The sequence below is a fragment of the Staurois parvus genome, unplaced genomic scaffold (genome assembly GCF_062004578.1).
Source record: "Staurois parvus isolate SC_StPar_1 unplaced genomic scaffold, SC_StPar_1.0 ptg000332l, whole genome shotgun sequence".
Lineage (NCBI taxonomy): Eukaryota > Metazoa > Chordata > Amphibia > Anura > Ranidae > Staurois > Staurois parvus.
Genome location: NW_028318128.1, coordinates 1239201 through 1257948, shown reverse-complemented (window position 1 = coordinate 1257948; position 18748 = coordinate 1239201). Strand labels below are relative to the sequence as shown.

General features: G+C 45.5%; 1 protein-coding gene across 1 annotated transcript in view; it reads left to right on the top strand.

The window, feature by feature from the left end:
* Positions 1 to 11521: 11521 nt before the first annotated feature.
* Positions 11522 to 18748, top strand: part of DHX9 (DExH-box helicase 9) — a 46860-nt gene continuing 39633 nt past the window's right edge. Inside the window, exon 1 of the mRNA XM_089683985.1 lies at positions 11522 to 11629. The gene's annotated coding sequence lies outside the window, so the exon portion shown is untranslated. The remainder of the gene's footprint in view (positions 11630 to 18748) is intronic.

The window sequence follows — 18748 nt, the reverse complement described above, 5'->3', positions numbered from 1 at the left end:
ACACCATTATAACCAACTTTAGATTTGGGCACCCTAGTAATCCTATTGAAATACAAAGCAGTGTAAATATTTCCCTGCTACCATCATATGTTGCTCCCACTTTGTTTACATGAATGACCTGTTACTGGCAAGTGACTTTCTGCAACGTTTATCAGCAACTGAGCAACAGCTTGCTCATCTCGACTGTGAGGTAGCAGCATGTGGAACCAGGTGAGTATTTGCTCTTCATGGTGCTGGTGAGCTGTCACCAGCAACTGGAATATTGATACTGTGACATGACCCTTACCAGCAGCTATGTAGTGCAAGCCCCCTCAACTGGATATAAATGGATTGTAATGGTAGGCCCTCGCAATACCTAGATTTAGGCCCCTTTCACATGGATGTTCATCAGTTCAGTCACATTTTTTCCAAAAAAAAAAAACTGATCAGTTCATATCTGTTTTTCATCAGTTTACATACATTTTTCGTCCGTTCGTTTTTTTTTATGGAAGAAAAATAGGGTTTTCAGGTCAGGTGATTTGACTTGGCCATTGCATAACATTTCACTTCTTTCCCTTAAAAAAACTCTTTGGTTGCTTTTGCAGTATGCTTTGGGTCATTGTCCATCTGCACTGTGAAGCGGCGTCCAATGCGTTCTGAAGCATTTGGCTGAATATGAGCAGATAATATTGCCCAAAACACTTCAGAATTCATCCTGCTGCTTTTGTCAGCAGTCACATCATCAATAAATACAAGAGAACCAGTTCCATTGGCAGCCATACATGCCTACGCCATGACACTACCACCACCATGCTTCACTGATGAGGTGGTATGCTTAGGATCATGAGCAGTTCCTTTCTCTTCCCATCACTCTGGTACAAGTTGATCTCGGTCTCATCTGTCCATAGGATGTTGTTCCAGAACTGTGAAGGCTTTTTTAGATGTCGTTTGGCAAACTCTAATCTGGCCTTACTGTTTTTGAGGCTCACCAATGGTTTACATCTTGTGGTGAACCCTCTGTATTCACTCCGGTGAAGTCTTCTCTTGATTTTTGACTTTGACACACATACACCTACCTCTTGGAGAGTGTTTTTGATCTGGCCAACTGTTGTGAAGGGTGTTTTCTTCACCAGGGAAAGAATTCTTCGGTCATCCACCACCGTTGTTTTCCGTGGTCTTCCGGGTCTTTTAGTGTTGCTGAACTCACCGGTGCATTCCTTCTTTTTAAGAATGTTCCAAACAGTTGTTTTTGCCACGCCTAATGTTTTTGCTATCTCTCTGATGGGTTTGTTTTGTTTTTCCAGCCTAATGATGGCTTGCTTCACTGATAGTGACAGCTCTTTGGATCTCATCTTGAGAGTTGACAGCAACAGATTCCAAATGCAAATAGCACACTTGAAATGAACTCTGGACCTTTTATCTGCTCATTGTAATTGGGATAATGAGGGAATAACACACACCTGGCCATGGAACAGCTAAGAAGCCAATTGTCCCATTACTTTTGGTCCCTTAACAAGTGGGAGGCACATATGCAAACTGTTGTAATTCCTACACCGTTCACCTGATTTGGATGTAAATACCCTCAAATTAAAGCTGACAGTCTGCAGTTAAAGCACATCTTGTTCATTTCATTTCAAATCCATTGTGGTGGTGTATAGAGCCAAAAATGTTAGAATTGTGTCGATGTCCCAATATTTATGTACCTGACTGTACATACACATATTAGGGCCAATTGAGACAGGGTCTAATTTACCTCCCAGCATGTCTTTGGAGTGTGGGAGGAAACCGGAGAACCCGGAGGAAACCCACTCAGGCACAGGGAGAACATGCAAACTCCAGGCAGGTGGTGCCGTGGTTGGGATTCAAACCAAAGACCCTAGTACTGCCAGGCGGAAGTGCTAACTATTTAGCCACTGTGCTGCCCACAGATTCTAAGGTAAGCACACATACTAAAAACGGGACATTTTTATCATGGTTGTGCAATACACAGAGTGACACATCTACTCTTCATTAAACCTGCACTCCAGGCAAACAGCAATATGTACTGATAAAATACATTTGGGGAGCAGTTTTTCCTGTCAAAGGATTTGTATTTCTGCCCATCCAGTTATGAGATATACACAGCTCTGCCACAGATCACAGACCTGTCTTACAGGGGACAGATCCAATCTTTCTCTGTTGCAATTTTTTACTTTTACAACTTCTCGTTCTTTAATGTCTGAGCAGTGAAAAGGAAAGCAGCAGACTCATGAGCTCATCTCTGTAAAGCTGGCCGTAGATGTTTTTTTGGTTCATTCAGTGAGTTGAAAGAAAACTGATTACTCCATTCACACAGACCAGGTGGAAGGAGAAATACCCCCCCACCGGCACATTGTATTATGACAAAGGAACTCTCTGCTGTCAGAGTACACTGATCAGCGTCTGAAGCTGCTGATTGAAAAAGTTTTCCATTTGATGTAAAAATTGATTTCTGTCAAATGGGGACAGCCACACACTGTTTGAAATTCATCCTGTTCCTGCTGAACCAGCCAAATTTCAATCCATCTACGTCCAGCATTATTCTGCTTTCCCCTATCAGTATGTCAATTTGCTATTTTTTTTTCTGGGTAAAGCCTTGCACCCCCTTATACTACCCACTGATACTCGCCTCCCCGGTGCCCACCTCTCACTTCTTCCTTGTTGCAGCTGGCTCTAACTACCTGGTGTTGGGGAAGCCCTTCAGGATGCAATGCCTAGCATTTATTATTTTGATGGTGGCTGCAATAGAGAGAGGAGTTGTGGAGGAGAATGAAAAGGGGATATCAGTGGATTGAGGTAGGGACTAGACCAGCAATGGGCAAACTACGGCCCGCGGGCCGTATACGGCCCGGCGGACCTTTTAATCTGGCCCGCGGAGCTAGGCTCCCGCTAGGCTCCTCTCACAGTCCGCCCTGTTTCCTATGAGGATCTGTCCCCCCTCGACGTATCTGCGCATGTGCCGGAGATCGCCGATCGGCTGCTAATGCCTGAAACTGGCACATGCGCAGATACGTCGAGGGGGACAGATCCTCATAGGAGACAGATTTTCATGCTACACCGAACGGCGCGGGAACAAGAGGAATGCGCGGAGCAAAGGTAAGTGAATTGACACAGGGGGGACATGGGGGATGAATTACTATAGGGGGGATGAATTACTATATGGGGGATGAATTACTATGTGGGGGATGAATTACTATGTGGGGGATGAATTACTATATGGGGGGATGAATTGCTATATGGGGGATGAATTACTATGGGGGACGAATTACTATATGGGGGACGAATTACTATATGGGGGATTAATTACTATGCTTACTATGGGGGAATATTACTATACTTACTATGGATGACACATACACATCATTCATCTACTCTTGGTCCGGCCCCCGGGTCCAATATATGAACCCATTGCGGCCCTCAAGTCAAAAAGTTTGCCCACCCCTGGACTAGACACACACTCCAATTTCCCATTCAGGACAAAGTGAAGATGTCTCTGAAAGGAAGTGGCTGTTGCGTTTCCTAAAGGCATCATTTAAAACTTTCCCTAAAACTTCAAAACACACAAATTAGGAGGTGCCACAAGTTTGGACAAATTATGTAAGCTCACCACCTGCACAAGGAACCTGGTTTTTGATTAATTAACACTAACCTGTTAAAGCACAGAAACCTGGTACTTTTACTTAGGAAATGTGCTGCATGGTCCTGGAAGAAATGTAGTAGCAACTTTGGCAATACCAGGTAAAACTCCAGACATGAACTTGTGGAAAACAAACCTTTTATTAATCAGCGCTGAGTGACCTAGCAAGGGCTCATGCCAGCAAGCTAAGTAGCTTAAAAAGCATCTCACAGAGTATACATATCAACAATTGCTTCACAATGCATGTATTTCCTCTTTTGCCTTCTGTACATTCACAAAACTTTCTAAGCAATTCAGAACATGGCCTTACTAGATTTATCTTCAGCTACAGATAAAGAATACCAGCTACAGACTGGAACACATTACTTCACAGGAAATAAGGGAGGGGGAATGTGAGCTGAAGACCTTGTTTTTGCAAACAGAGGCTATTAGAAATGTTAAAGTTTAAAGGGGAACTCTGCAATATTTGAGTGCTGCCACATAAGCATGCTGCACATGAAGCCAGACATTCTGATCTGATAGTAGCACTGGACCTAATGGATCAGCTAAAAGTATAAATAATGTAGCACCCTCCTAAACAGGTGCAAGGTTAGGTTCATTTATTTAATGGCTCACTGCTTGTGATTGATTCATTTGGTCTTTTCTGTGTCTCACTGGTTGCAGGATTGACTGCTTCCCCCTGCTTTCTGCAGGGTTCTGGAAGGTAGAGGGCTGGGAGAGTCAAATCATCAACTGAATATTTATGCAATCTGAGTCAATTCCTGGGGGAGGGTGCCCATATAGTGGCTTGGAGCATAAAAAGCTTGGTCCCTAGAACAGAGGGGTTCTTGTACAGGAATAGGAGATCCCATCCTGAAGTGCTGCTGCCATTCTGTGTAGTCCAGCTGTGCTTCTACTGCTCATCAAAGTCCCAGCTATGATAGCTGGGGGCAGCAAGACAGAAAGAGAGAGCGAGAACGCACCCCCCATAGTGTAATATGATATATTTCAGTTAGTAAGAGCAAATCAATTGCGCTCACATTTTTCATGCACACTGGACGTTTTGATAACGCAGGTAACGTTAGCTGTATAAAGTCATGTTAAAAATGTGAGGTTTTTCAGCTTCTTTTCAGCATTTTTGCATTAGTGTTTAGTGGTGCTAGTGACAGTTTCCCGCATTCTTTAGTGGTTTTTTGACCAAAAAAAAAATTTTTTGGTAAAAAAAATGCTGGTTTGCGGTGTTTTACTGTGTTTTAGGTTTTTCAGCATTAAAGCATTTTTACAGCCAGGGGTGGACTGACAACTCATGGGGCCCCCGGGCAATAGGGGATCATGGGGCCCCTGTGTCCTTGCCCAAACTCAAAAAAGCCTATGAAAAAGGTACCAGGGGCATCTCATGGGGCCCCCTACTGACCCCGGGCCCTCAGACAGTGCCCGAGTTTCCAAATGGTCAGTCTGCCCCTGTTTACAGCTAAAAAACTCCTCTAGAAACCCACTAGTCCTTGTTTTTTTTTCCAGCCAAAAAACGTCCCTGCCAAAAAATGTTGATTACAGTCTATGTGTGCATGGACACATAGGATAACATGCTGGGGGGTTTACTGGCTGTAGAAAAAAACGTCAAAAGTCAAAAACAGCAGCTGTAAAAACTTCCAATGTGCATGAGGACTCAGGTGTGCATAAAAAAGACTGACCAAGCCGACTTGACCTGTCGTTGGGCACATACGCATTGTGGGCCACACTCTTTATATGTCAGTAGCAGGGATCACATTGGAGTTCCAGCAGCATGTAGGACTAGATTCAGGCCGGCGAGCCTGCATCACCCCTCAGAAACCCAGGAACCTGGTCTTTTCCAACTGAGGCTGCAGGAGGAGAGTGTTGATACTTCGCTTTTTATGCGCGTCTAAAAGTCAGTGCAAGTGATTTTTTTATTACTGATTAAAATAAAACATACAGTATTATACTATGACGGTTGAATGCTCTGTGTCTTGATTTTTTCAGTGTTCCTACTCTGAGGAAGAGGCAAGTCCTCGAAACGCGTCAGCCTATTGGATGTCTACATTCCCCATTACGAACTGTTACTCAGCGCGGTGTTGACCCAGCTGTTATTTTATGATGTGCCTTGACTTTATTGTCGTTTGTGAGTACAACACCTATTTTATTTCTTATTAAACATTTTTATGGTAATGCACTAGGCCTCTGCGCCCTCTCTTTGTTCTTTCCTCATACAGTATTATACTATGATGGTTGAATGCTCTGTGTCTTGATTTTTTTCAGTGTTCCTGCCACCCGGCGGACATTTTGAAGAGTTGCAGCTGCCAAGGTGCTTATGGACATCTACATGTTTCTGAACATTACCTATTGGTTGTTAAGTGAGCTGCTGGAAGTATATGGGGACTAGTGCATCTATTGCGGCTCGTTTACACTTCACAATGTGGCATTGGACTCGCTTTTTTAAAGAACTCTGAATGCTAATCAAATCTCCTTTCACTAAATAAAATGGTTACCTTACAGTCCTGTTCACACTGTTGTTTTACTTTGCTACGCTTCAAAAATTACACCCCATATAATTTTCCTGGTGCCTCAAAGTGTCTCCAAAGCCTCTATAGAAGTCTATGACAAAGCTCGCTTTCAGCTCCCAAAGATTTTGAGGGGCTTTTACAGAGAATTAGCTTTGCTTTGTTTTGGATGTATTGCAGATATGATAGCCCAGGATGCACTGGGAAACCAACAAGCGAACCAGAAAGATGTCATCAGCAGGCACTTTCGGTTCACGTGTATATATTCTGGAAGTGTGTCTGGTGCGGATATCACATCTGGTGTGTAGTATTAGAGCAGCAGGAAGTTGAGCGAGGTCCGGGCTGGAGAGGAGCAACTAGCAGACAGCACATGCGGTGTGCAGTATGGTAACACTATGGTAGAAGGTGAGGGGGGACTGGAGAGAGAGGACTCAGCAGCACAGGATCACCAGAGCTGGGGGATTGGAGCACATGGTGAGCAGCATGAGAGATGTATAGCGGAGGTGAGCAGGGACTGGACAGAGAGGAGGGTCAGTAAACCAGAGGATCAGCAGAGCTGGGGGATTGTAGCAGGAAAAACTAACATGTCACACATGGTGAGCAGCATGGGAGATGTATAGCGGGAGGTGAGCGGAGAGAGAGAGAGAGGAGGGTCAGTAAACCAGAGGATCAGTAGAGCTGGGGGTTACTACTGAGCAGGATATCTGCTGAACAAAGCACTAAAAAAATGCGACGAATGCGGTGCCCAACACCTGCCTTTCTCACCAACTCGTGACAAAGGACCAGTCAATCTCACAACGCACTTGCGTAACAATGCCACTCTCAGCTGCATCCTGCCTAGAGATTTTCCAGCTTGCGGGATCAGTCTATGTGCCAGCAGCCTGAGAGCGATTGTCACTGGGTTAATTAATTATGCAATTAACCCTTTAAACTGCAAACTGCCACCAGATAGCTTTGGGACTATCAACCCTTCACAATATTAGCAAGAACTGATGTGAACAATAAACATCTGTAACACACACTGTCACCACAGACAGGTATATTCAGAGGATTATTATATACAGTAGCACTCTTCAAGAGAAAGGGATTCTTTAGTTTGCATTAAAAGCCTTAGAGATAATTTTAACACTTTTCAAAATAGGGTTTATTAATGAAAAGGTCAAATGATGCAATTAAAATATTTACAGAAAGGGATGTTCTAAAGACATAAAGAGAACAATAAAGCAACAGAGGAATAAAGGAAAGGAGTAAAGAAGACAGAATACTTGCAGAGTCCAATTGTCCAAGCAATACACGTACAGCTTCCATGTCTCTATTGCGCACAATTGTTACAGGTTAGTAAACCATAGGATCAGCAGAGCTGAGGGTTACTACTGAGTGGGGGATCAGCAGATCTGGGGGTACTACTGAGCAGGGGTTCTACTAAAACAAATATAAAATCAACACACACAGGGCATTTTCCAAGATTTATTAAAGCTTCAAAAAAGAAAGTTGAAGCAGTGGGTGCTTTAACCACTTGTCTACCGGGCACTATCACCCCCTTCCTGCCCAGGCCAATTTTCAGCTTTCAGCGCTGTCGCACTTTGAATGACAATTGCGCGGTCATGCAACACTGTACCCATATGAAATTTTTATCATTTTTTTTAGACAAATAGTGCTTTTTTCAGTGGTATTTAATCACCGCTGGGTTTTTTATTTTTTGCTAAACAAACCAAAAACAACTGAAAATTTTGAAGAAAAAAAAAGTTTTTTTCTTAGTTTCTGTTATAATATTTTGTAAATGAGTAATTTTTCTCCTTCACTGATGTGCGCTAATGAGGCTGCAGTGATGGGCACTGATAGGCTGCACTGATGAGGAGGCACTGGTAGGTGGCACTTGTGGGCATTGACAGACATCACTGATGGGCACTAAAAGGCAGTATTCATATATGGCACTAATAGGCAGCACTAACTGAAACTGTTCGGCGGCACTGACGGGCACTGATAGGCCACACTGACTGGCACTGATAGGTGGCACTGATTGGTACTGATAGGTGGCACTGACAGGCACTGATAGGTGGCAATGAAAGGCAGCTCAGATGGGCACTGATATATGGAATTGATATGCAATGATGGGCACTGACAGGTGGCATTGATGGACACTGACAGGTGGCACTGATGGGGCTACACTGATCATCAGGGCACACTGATCATTAGTGTTCTGATATTCAGTGTACATGCCCCCTCTGAGGAATACTGATTACCGGCTCTCCTCTCCTCATGAGCTGTCAGCATGACAGCTTGTGAGGAGAGGAATGCCGATAACCGACAGTTCCTTATTTACATGCAATCAGCTGTGATTGGACACAGCTGATCACATGAAGTCATCGGCTCTTTCTGCTGATCGGTGATGCGCTGTGTCCCAGGGACACAGCGCATCACCGATCGCTTCATCTTGAGTGTCATCGCAGGTCAGGAATCGTGACAAGATGCTCAGGTGTGAATGAGGGCTGAATTGAAGGGCCTGTAGTCAGCAAGGCAGGCAGACAGTGATGGACACTGGGGGAGATTTACTAAAACTGCATGGTGCAAAACCTGCTTCAGCTCTGCATAGAAATCAATCAGCTTCCATGTTTTATTATCAAAGCTTAATTGAACAAACTGAAATTAGAAGCTGATTGGCTGCCATCAGGGCCAGTGCTAGACTATTTTGCACCCTAGGCAAGATCAGCTTCTTGCGCCCTCCCCCCAACCCCCAGGAAAAAAAAAACTAAATTAAATAAATAAATATTTTTAAACACAGTAGAAAATATTAAACCGACAAAATATGAAACTGCTACATTTCTTTTAATTTGCAAAAATAAGTGTCATAAGATGCCACCAGCACCAATATTAAAGACAAAATATATATTAACCAAATATAAACTAACTATATTAACAGAAAAAGAAACAAAAAAATTAAAAAGAGACAGAGTTACCAAAGTCCGCAGTGATCAGCAACTGCCATCTGGTTTGCAGTAAGGGACTGAGTCTGAGAGGAACACTGGAAGGTGTGGCAGCTCAGCAGCTACACTGGCCCCAGACACCCGGTATCTTCCTCTGTCTATTCTTCCTTTCACTCTGCCACCCCTCCCCTCAGCTGAAGGATCATTCATGATGTGGCCGGGTCCCACACGATCAATCAGCATCTACTCCCCTCACCCCAACCTCCTCCTCCTGTCACCTCTATGACCTGCCATCCTCCTAGGCTCGACTCACCTCTGATGGCTTCTGCCGGGGTGCAGAGTCCAGACTGCGTCTCTCAGTGAGCACAGGCGGCCTCCCAGCACTACACCTCTTCCTTCTCATACACATCTGGCCCTCATCATCCTCACATGGGGTTAATCCTGCAACTAGAGCACTCCTCTGCCTATTGATTGGATCCAGCTGTATAGATGAAGGTGGAACCAGCACTGGACATGCCCCATTTGGTCACTAGCCGCCTCCCTGTTACAGTGCGAGGATCGTGTGTGCCAGTGTGTGTACTGGAGATGTGTGGACTGATCCTCCAATCAGACTGCTGACCGCCTGGGGTCCTGGGCTAATGTCCTCACTTCCCATCCTAGGGGGAGCCGACACTTCACTGCTACATGGAATACTGTCGTGTCTGTGTGTGTATATACATGGGCGGACTGACCATTTGGAAACTCGGGTACTGCCCGAGGTCAGTAGGGGGCCCCATGAGATGCCCCTGGTACCTTTTTCATAGGCTTTTTTGAGTTTGGGCAAGGACACAGGGGCCCCATGATCCCTATTGCCCAGGGGCCCCATGAGTTGTCAGTCCGCCCCTGTGTATATATACAGTATATATATATATATATATATATATATATGGTCATGTGTGTGGACAGGCTGTGAGACAATTGTGCAGAGTAAAAATACCGCCATTCCCTCATCATTCCCTGTGTATGAGGAGAGGGGGACTCTGCAGAAAAATGAAGAATTCATACAAGAGGTCCATAGACCACACACTGGGTGACAGTGTGCCCTAGGCGGCTGCCTAGTTTGTCTAGTGCAGCCTTCACTAAATGGCAGGCCATGGTTTGGATCCGGACCTACTGAGGGCCCACTCCAGACTAACAGCTCACCATTCTGCTCTGCCGGATCCTTACTAAAGTCATTAGTTGTTAGGATTTCCGGCATCATAGAAACCAATGATTTCATGTGTGCCCCTCCCCTGCAGCATGCTTCTCCTCCCAGCTCCCTCCCCCACCCCCACCTGGTTCTACTGATCTATAGCGAAACACAGATGGGGTTATTTGACGTATGGTGGCAACCTGATGGGAACACATGATATGAGGGCACACTGATGGGGGAACCTTGTGAATGGCGATACCTGACGTATGGGAGCACCCTGCTGGGGACACACGATATGAGGGCACACAGATGGGGGAACCTCGTGTATGGTGATACCTGACGTATGGGGGCACCCTGATGGGAACACACGATATGAGGGCACACTGATGGGGGAAGCTCGTGTATGGCGATACCTGACGTATGGGGGCACCCTGATGGGAACACACGATATGAGGGCACACTGATGGGGGAACCTTGTGAATGGCGATACCTGACGTATGGGAGCACCCTGTTGGGGACACACGATATGAGGGCACACAGATGGGGGAACCTCGTGTATGGTGATACCTGACGTATGGGGGCACCCTGATGGGAACACACGATATGAGGGCACACTGATGGGGGAAGCTCGTGTATGGCGATACCTGGCGTATGGGGGCACACTGATGGGGGAAGCTCGTGTATGGCGATACCTGACGTATGGGGGCACCCTGATGGGAACACACGATATGAGGGCACACTGATGGGGGAACCTCGTGTATGGCGATACCTGACGTATGGGGGCACCCTGATGGGGACACACGATATGAGGGCACACTGATGGGGACACACAATATGAGGGCACATTGATGGGGACACCTTATGTAAGGTGGTTCTTTTTCTTTAACTAGCAAACATCTGGACCTCTGGGCTGGAAGAAAAGTTTTAGGAACCAGACCTCCTTGAATGTTAATTCATGACCCCTGGCCTAGTGGAATCCCCGGCCCTGGCTGCCATGCACAGCCGCACCAAATCTGAATGTAAGTTTTAATAAATCTCCCCGTTGTGTTTTGTTCGGACAGGAGTGGGCCATGTTCGATAGTGTCCTATGCCCTCATGCCATACTTTTATTAGTACTGCGCTGGGCACACCATGGACATCATTCGTACAACAATGGACCAGTCCCGCCCTGTTTTCTCTGTAATTTACACGTGAATAACCTAAACCGCCCTATTCCAACATGGCGCTTGCATTTTCTCTGTAAGGGCAACAGCCGGTTCCGGTTCATGCCTCTCTACTCTGATTGGTCCTTGTAGCATCGCGCAATCTCAGCTCTCCCAATGTTCTTTGCGTGTGAGAGCGGCGGGGCCATTTTGTGCGTGGCGGTATTGTAATTGGAGGCGGCCGGGTTTTCTGAGGTATTCCGGTAAGTGTGGCGGGTTCGGTGTAAGGAATGGCCTCTTATAACGCCGTGTTTGGCGGGCAGACATGTTTGGTGTGTATACACATGGACGTAGAGCATGGTGCTGTGTGTGAGCGTCCATTGTGATGGTAGGGAGGCCCGGGAATCACCCACCATCTGTGATAAGAGAATGGGGGTGAAGTAACCATAGACCTCGGAGGGGACTGGAGGCCTGAATTGCCCAGCACTGTGTGTCTATGTGATCCCATAGTGCAGCCTAGCCGTCCTGGCCCCCACACCGGAAACGTGTCGCGTTTCCTGGCTGCGTGTAAACACATGGGGCTGCAGCTCTATGCACATGCGTTCAAGAAGAAAAATAAACAAAGGGGTCATGGCCAGTTCACATGACATGCGTTTCAGGGTTTTTTTTGCATTGAAAACGCACAGAAAGTAGGTTATATGGTTGTCATTGTCGTAGTTCACATCAGTGTTTGATTTCCAGTGCGTTCTGGATGCAGAAAAAAAGTGGAACAGGCTGCATGTTTTTGTGTACAGAACTGTGCTGGAACGCACAAAAAAACGCTGGAACGCACATGTCCATATTTAAACTGAAGAAAGGGGGGAAAATGAACTGGAATGCATACAAATGCACTGGAAAGTGTCAATTGCAGAAAGCATCCGGAACACACCTGGACAGCATTTCTATAGTGTGAATCGGCCCTCAGGGACTTTTCCTGTGGTTCCCTCTGGTACAGCAGCCTGCACAGATGTGAGCAGAGGTCGGTTTACACCATACAAATGCAGTCTGGATGCGTTTCTCTGTGTGTGTGTGTATAAGGGCCAGTTCACACTGTATGTGTTTCAGTTGCTTTTTTGTGCATACAAAACGCACAGAAAGTAGGTTATATGGTTGTTAATGTCCTAGTTTACATCAGCGCTTGCAGTTCCAGAAAAAAAATGGAACATGCTGCAATTTTCCTGCACAGGACTGTACTGGAACAGTGAAATGCATCAAAAATGCACCAGAACACACTGGAATGCAGATGTCCCTATTTAAATTAAAGAAAGGGAGAAAAATGAACTGGAATGCATAAAAACCACTGAAACGCATCAAAAACATATCAGAACACATCAAAAACTTTCATGCAGAGACACATCCAGAGCGCATCTGGACTGCGTTTCTATAGTGTGAACCGGCCCTTACTGGAACGGATTTCAGATGTCACTATTTAAATTTAAAAAAAAGGGGGGGAATTAACTGGAATGCTTTAAAAACGCATTGGAACGCGTCAAAAGTGCTCATGCAGAAACACACCCAGAGCACATCTGGACTGTGTTTCTATAATGTGAACTGGCCCTTAGGCTTTTTTTTAATGCATTATGGTGCGTTTTTATGCATTGTGGTTAATTTATTACCTTATTTTTTCTTCAACTTAAGTAAGAACATGTGCGTTCCAGTGCAGTTTAGGTGCATTCCGGTGCATCTTCGATGCATTTTAGTCTAGGTTCACACCTAAGTGTTTTGCGGTGCGTTTTGCAGAAGCGCACTGCAGTCAGTTTGATTTCCTATGGAACACTTTCATATCTCCGCGTTTTCACACGGTACGTTTTTTGGAAAGGGTCAGGGACTTTTTCTGCATTTCCCTTTGGTACAGCAGCCCGCGCAAATGCAGGATGTATCCGCTCTCCTCCCTCCCCTATATCCGCTGGCGACCACTGAACTGAGCCTGCAGATGGGAAAGTTGAGTCCGGGAGACATAGCAGGCTGGGGGGTGGAGGTTGGCACCATAGTGGGCAGGAATCAGGCAGCAATGCTTCCACCTGACAGGTGAGCCCTGATGCTTGACAGCAGCAGGGCTAAAGTTTAAAAAGAAAAAATATCTGCCTGGCACCCGGAACTGCAGTTTTCGAGCGATATGAATTGAACATCCCTGGGTATATCATTGCATGACCGCGCAATTGCCAGTTAAAGTAATGTAGCACTGTATCGCAAAAAATGGCCTGGTCAGGAAGGGGGGTAAATCCTTTGGAGGGCAAGTGGTTAAGGGTGCAGTAGCCTCAGTTCTTAACCACTTTGGCTCTCACACCTGTTCACTCCCTTATAGACCAGAGCAATTTTTACATTTCTGCTATGGACCTGTTTATTTGGCGATAACTTTATTATTTAACCTCCCTGGAGGTATTCTCGAGTGTAACTCGGGGTAAAGTTTCAGTACCACAAGCGGTAACCCCGACCTACACTCGGACTTACCATGCGGCGCTGCTCTGGGATCTGTTCTTCTCTTACCTTGTCCTGCGCTTCCGCGATGTCCCTCCTGCAGTGTCCCCTGTAATGTCCTCCGGCGGATGCAGGCATCTGTCTTCTGGGTTCCGTCCACTGCGAGCGTCGGGACATACGGGGGACGGAACTGGCGGGAAATTTGAAAATGACAAAAAGTGACATTCACTAAAATCACATAGTAAAACATTACTGTATCAAACCATTTCATTCACATTTTGTCCCGAGTGCTTTGTCCTGCGCCCTGCCTGTATTTTTACTGTTCTTTCGGCCTGGAAACTGAGAAACGTTCATGGCGTCCAAAAAGCGTCCCTTTAGGTCAAAAGCGGTTTTAGACCGGCTAGAGAACAGCGATAGTAAATCAGAACCACTTGCAGAATTGAGTGATAATGATTCGTGGGGAAATTCATCATCAGACACTGAAAACGATTTTGCGACTTTGCTCAGTTATGTGTGAACTTGGCGCTATATTTCAAATTTCAGTGTTTTTGGTTTGATTATATTATTGAATTAAATTTATTATATTATTTTTTATGATTATTAAATTATAATTTGATTTCGTGTTTCAAATTTTATCATACCCAAGATTACTAGACTCTTGTTCGGACAGATTTCAGTGAGTTATTCCTAAAAATTACAGGTCTACAATAAAAAAAATACATATTTCCATGCAAAAAAATGTACCACTTTGAACACAGAAATATGGACATAATCAGACCGCTAGGGAGGTTAAGATAACAACATAATACATAGTCTTTAAGGACAAGCAAGGCTTTCTTTTTATGAATATTGATTTGCAACAATGACATTTTTTAACAATCCATAGACAATTACCGTATTTTCCGGCGTATAAGACGACCCCCTACTTTTCCTGCTAAAATATAGGGTTTGAGCTATACTCGCCGTATAAGACTACCCCTCTTCCAACGCACACCAAATAAAAATGAAATCAGATTTGATTTCAGTATGGTATTCCAATGATGGGGTGCTATTCCTCCCACTGACACCAATGATGGGGCACTATTTCATCCACTGACACCAATGATGGGGCACTATTTCATCCACTGACACCAATGATGGGGCACTATTTCATCCACTGACACCAATGATGGGGCACTATTTCATCCACTGACACCAATGATGGGGCACTATTTCATCCACTGACACCAATGATGGGGCACTATTTCATCCACTGACACCAATGATGGGGCACTATTTCATCCACTGACACCAATGATGGGGCACTATTTCATCCACTGACACCAATGATGGGGCACTATTTCATCCACTGACACCAATGATGGGGCACTATTTCATCCACTGACACCAATGATGGGGCACTATTTCATCCACTGACACCAATGATGGGGCACTATTTCATCCACTGACACCAATGATGGGGCACTATTTCATCCACTGACACCAATGATGGGGCACTATTTCATCCACTGACACCAATGATGGGGCACTATTTCATCCACTGACACCAATGATGGGGCACTATTTCATCCACTGACACCAATGATGGGGCACTATTCCTCCCACTGATACCAATGATGGGACACTATTCCTCCCACTGACACCAATGATGGTGCCCCATCATTAGTGTCAGTGTGTGAGGAATAGTGCCCCATCATTAGTCAGTGGGAGGAATAGTGCCCCATCATTAGTCAGTGGGAGGAATCGTGCCCCATCATTGGTGTCAGTGGGAGGAATAGTGTCCCATCATTAGTGTCAGTGGGGAGAATAGTGCTCCATCATTGGTGTCAGTGGGAGGAATAGTGCCCCATCATTGGTGGGAGGAATAGTGCCCCATCATTGGTGTCAGTGGGAGGAATAGTGCCCCATCATTGGTGTCAGTGGGAGGAATAGTGCCCCATCATTGGTGTCAGTGGGAGGAATAGTGCCCCATCATTGGTGTCAGTGGGAGGAATAGTGCCCCATCATTGGTGTCAGTGGGAGGAATAGTGCCCCATCATTGGTGTCAGTGGGGAGAATAGTGCCCCATCGTTGGTGTCAGTGGGGAGAATAGTGCCCCATCGTTGGTGTCAGTGGGGAGAATAGTGCCCCATCGTTGGTGTCAGTGGGGAGAATAGTGCCCCATCGTTGGTGTCAGTGGGGAGAATAGTGCCCCATCGTTGGTGTCAGTGGGGAGAATAGTGCCCCATCGTTGGTGTCAGTGGGGAGGAGGAATAGTGCCCCATCGTTGGTGTCAGTGGGGAGGAGGAATAGTGCCCCATCGTTGGTGTCAGTGGGGAGGAGGAATAGTGCCCCATCGTTGGTGTCAGTGGGGAGGAGGAATAGTGCCCCATCGTTGGTGTCAGTGGGGAGAACAGCGCCCCATCGTTGGTGTCAGTGGGGAGAACAGCGCCTCATCGTTGGTGTCAGTGGGGAGAACAGCGCCTCATCGTTGGTGTCAGTGGGAGAGGAACAGTGCCTCATCGTTGGTGTCAGTGGGAGAGGAATAGTGCCCCATCGTTAGTGTCAGTGGGGGAGAGGAGCGGCTGCTCCTTCTTCCAGTTCGGCCGCTCGATTTTCGCATGCCACTCGTCTCCGCCTCCTCGCCGGCGATTGGTCGCCTGTGTGCCTTTCCAGTGCTGGCGCCCAATCACCGGTGAGGAGGCGGAGCCGAGCGGCCGCGTGACCATCCAGCGGCCGAACTGAAAGAAGGAACAGCCGCGCTTCCTGGACCGGATCGTCGTGGGACCGGAGCCAGATAAGGTACAGCAGCCCCTCTGCCCACCCCTGTATTTGGTGTCCGTTGGAGGAGGAGGGGGGGGCGGCGCCGCCGCCCCTCGAAAAAGTGCCGCCCTGACACCGGCTCGCACCGGCGTATAAGACGACCCCCGACTCTTCAGAAGATTTTCAGGGGTTGAAAAGTCGTCTTATACGCCGGAAAATACGGTAACCTCTTCCAGACCGGACACTTTTACCCCCTTCCTGACCAGGGCAATTTTCAGCTTTTAGCGCTATCACACTTTGAATGACAATTGCGCGGTCATGCAACACTGTACCCAAATGAATTTTTTACCATTTTTTTGAGATAGATAAAGCTTTATTTTGGTGGTATTTATTCACCACTGGGATTTGTATCTTTTTTGCTATGTAAATGAAATGTCCAAAAAATTTGAAAAAAAGTGTTTTTTTTATAAAATTTTGCAAATAAATAATATTTCATCATAAATCTTAGCCAAAATTTATTCCGTTATCTTTTTAGTAAAAAAAAAAAAAAATCCAAATTAGTTTATAAGCAAAAATTATAATTTTTAAACAGTTTTTTTTTACATTTTTATTTTATTTTTTTATATTATTTTTACATACTGTCACCCTAGCAGTACAGTGTCACCATGGTGACACTGTACTACTTGTGAGGGGTGATGAAGATTTTTTTTTTTTTTTTTTTTATACACTGATTGCTTTTACACCCATATAGGATGTAAAAGCAATCATTTCTCTTTCTCTCTGTGTGCATTCTTGCACTCATTGAGAAGAACTGAGTGAGATGTGATTGGTCACAGCTTGTCACATGGTACAAGGCTTTTGTGAATAGCCTTGTACCATGTGACCTCTGTGATCATTCACAGATTTCACACGTAGTAAGCAATGATGTCAGAAGTGACATCTTGCTTACTACTTTGCATGTGATCACTGATTGGCCAATCAGTGATCACATGATCGGGACCTCGTACAGAGGTCCCGTCCGACGATCGGTGTTTCGCTGTGTCCTCCGGACACAGCGGGCACCGGATCGCGGTGCTGCACGCTCCCAGGGAGCGCGCACAAGCAGGGTGCGGGGAGGCCGTTTATAGACGGCCACCCGACCCTGCAGTGCCACCGTCCGGCCGTTTATATACAACGGCCGGTCGGGAAGTGGTTAAATGTAACAAATCTTACATGTTTCTTTTATCTTTCTGTTTTAGCCAAAATGTTATTGATAAACATTGTTGTTTTTTTTGTTTTGTTTTTTAAAGACTTGTTTACTCTTCAGCTGTCAGCTGAATCCCCCTGACAGCTGAGTGTTAAAGCAGAGCTCCAGTCAAAATGAAGAAAAAAAAAAAAATCCACAAAACGTTTAGCTGCTGACAGCCACTCACCTGTCCCATTATTATTATTATACAGTATTTATTATTATCCCATGATCCAGCAGTGTGTTCACTCCGGCTGAGTTCACTGGTCGGTCTGTGTCCCTGGAGCCAACATCTTTTATTTGGGGTTCCGACTGTAACAGCGTGCGGCTTCCCACTGCGCATGCACGAGGAGTGTTGCGCTTTGTGAATGGTCCCTGTAATGTGTCCCAGAAGAATTAAAGGGAAGGGAGGACAACTTCTGCTTCCAATGACCTAGACGGTTGCAGTGGGATTGGGTACCTGTCAAATTTGGGTACCCCCTGCTTCCCAAGGGAGCAAATCCTTAACCAGGAGTGGGGGCTAAAGCCTTAAAGAGGAACATCCCCTTTTGGGTGGTGCACCGCTTTAAGGATGCGGCGGCCGTTCTCCTTAGCCAGTAATTGCAGGCTTTTTTTTAAATTTACAGTTCAGCTGTCACTGGGGTAGTCCTGCTGACAGCTGAAAGAACCGAGCCTGAAGGTATCAGAATTTGCACAAGCGTGCAAATGCATAGTATTGGTACAACCCTAAGAAATAAAAAAGCTAAATGTTTAAAAACTGATACTTTATTAGTTGGTGCCAGTTTTCCTTTGAGAAAAAAAGGGATATTAAATTTCTGTTACCATTTATCACCAAAATTTTTTGTTTATTTTGTTCTGAAAAAAACAAGGTTTAATTTACCTGGAATAATTGCAGTAATAAGTAAAGTTTTTTTACTACTACATGTCAAAGTTGCAGAACTGTGTTCAGCCATTAGGA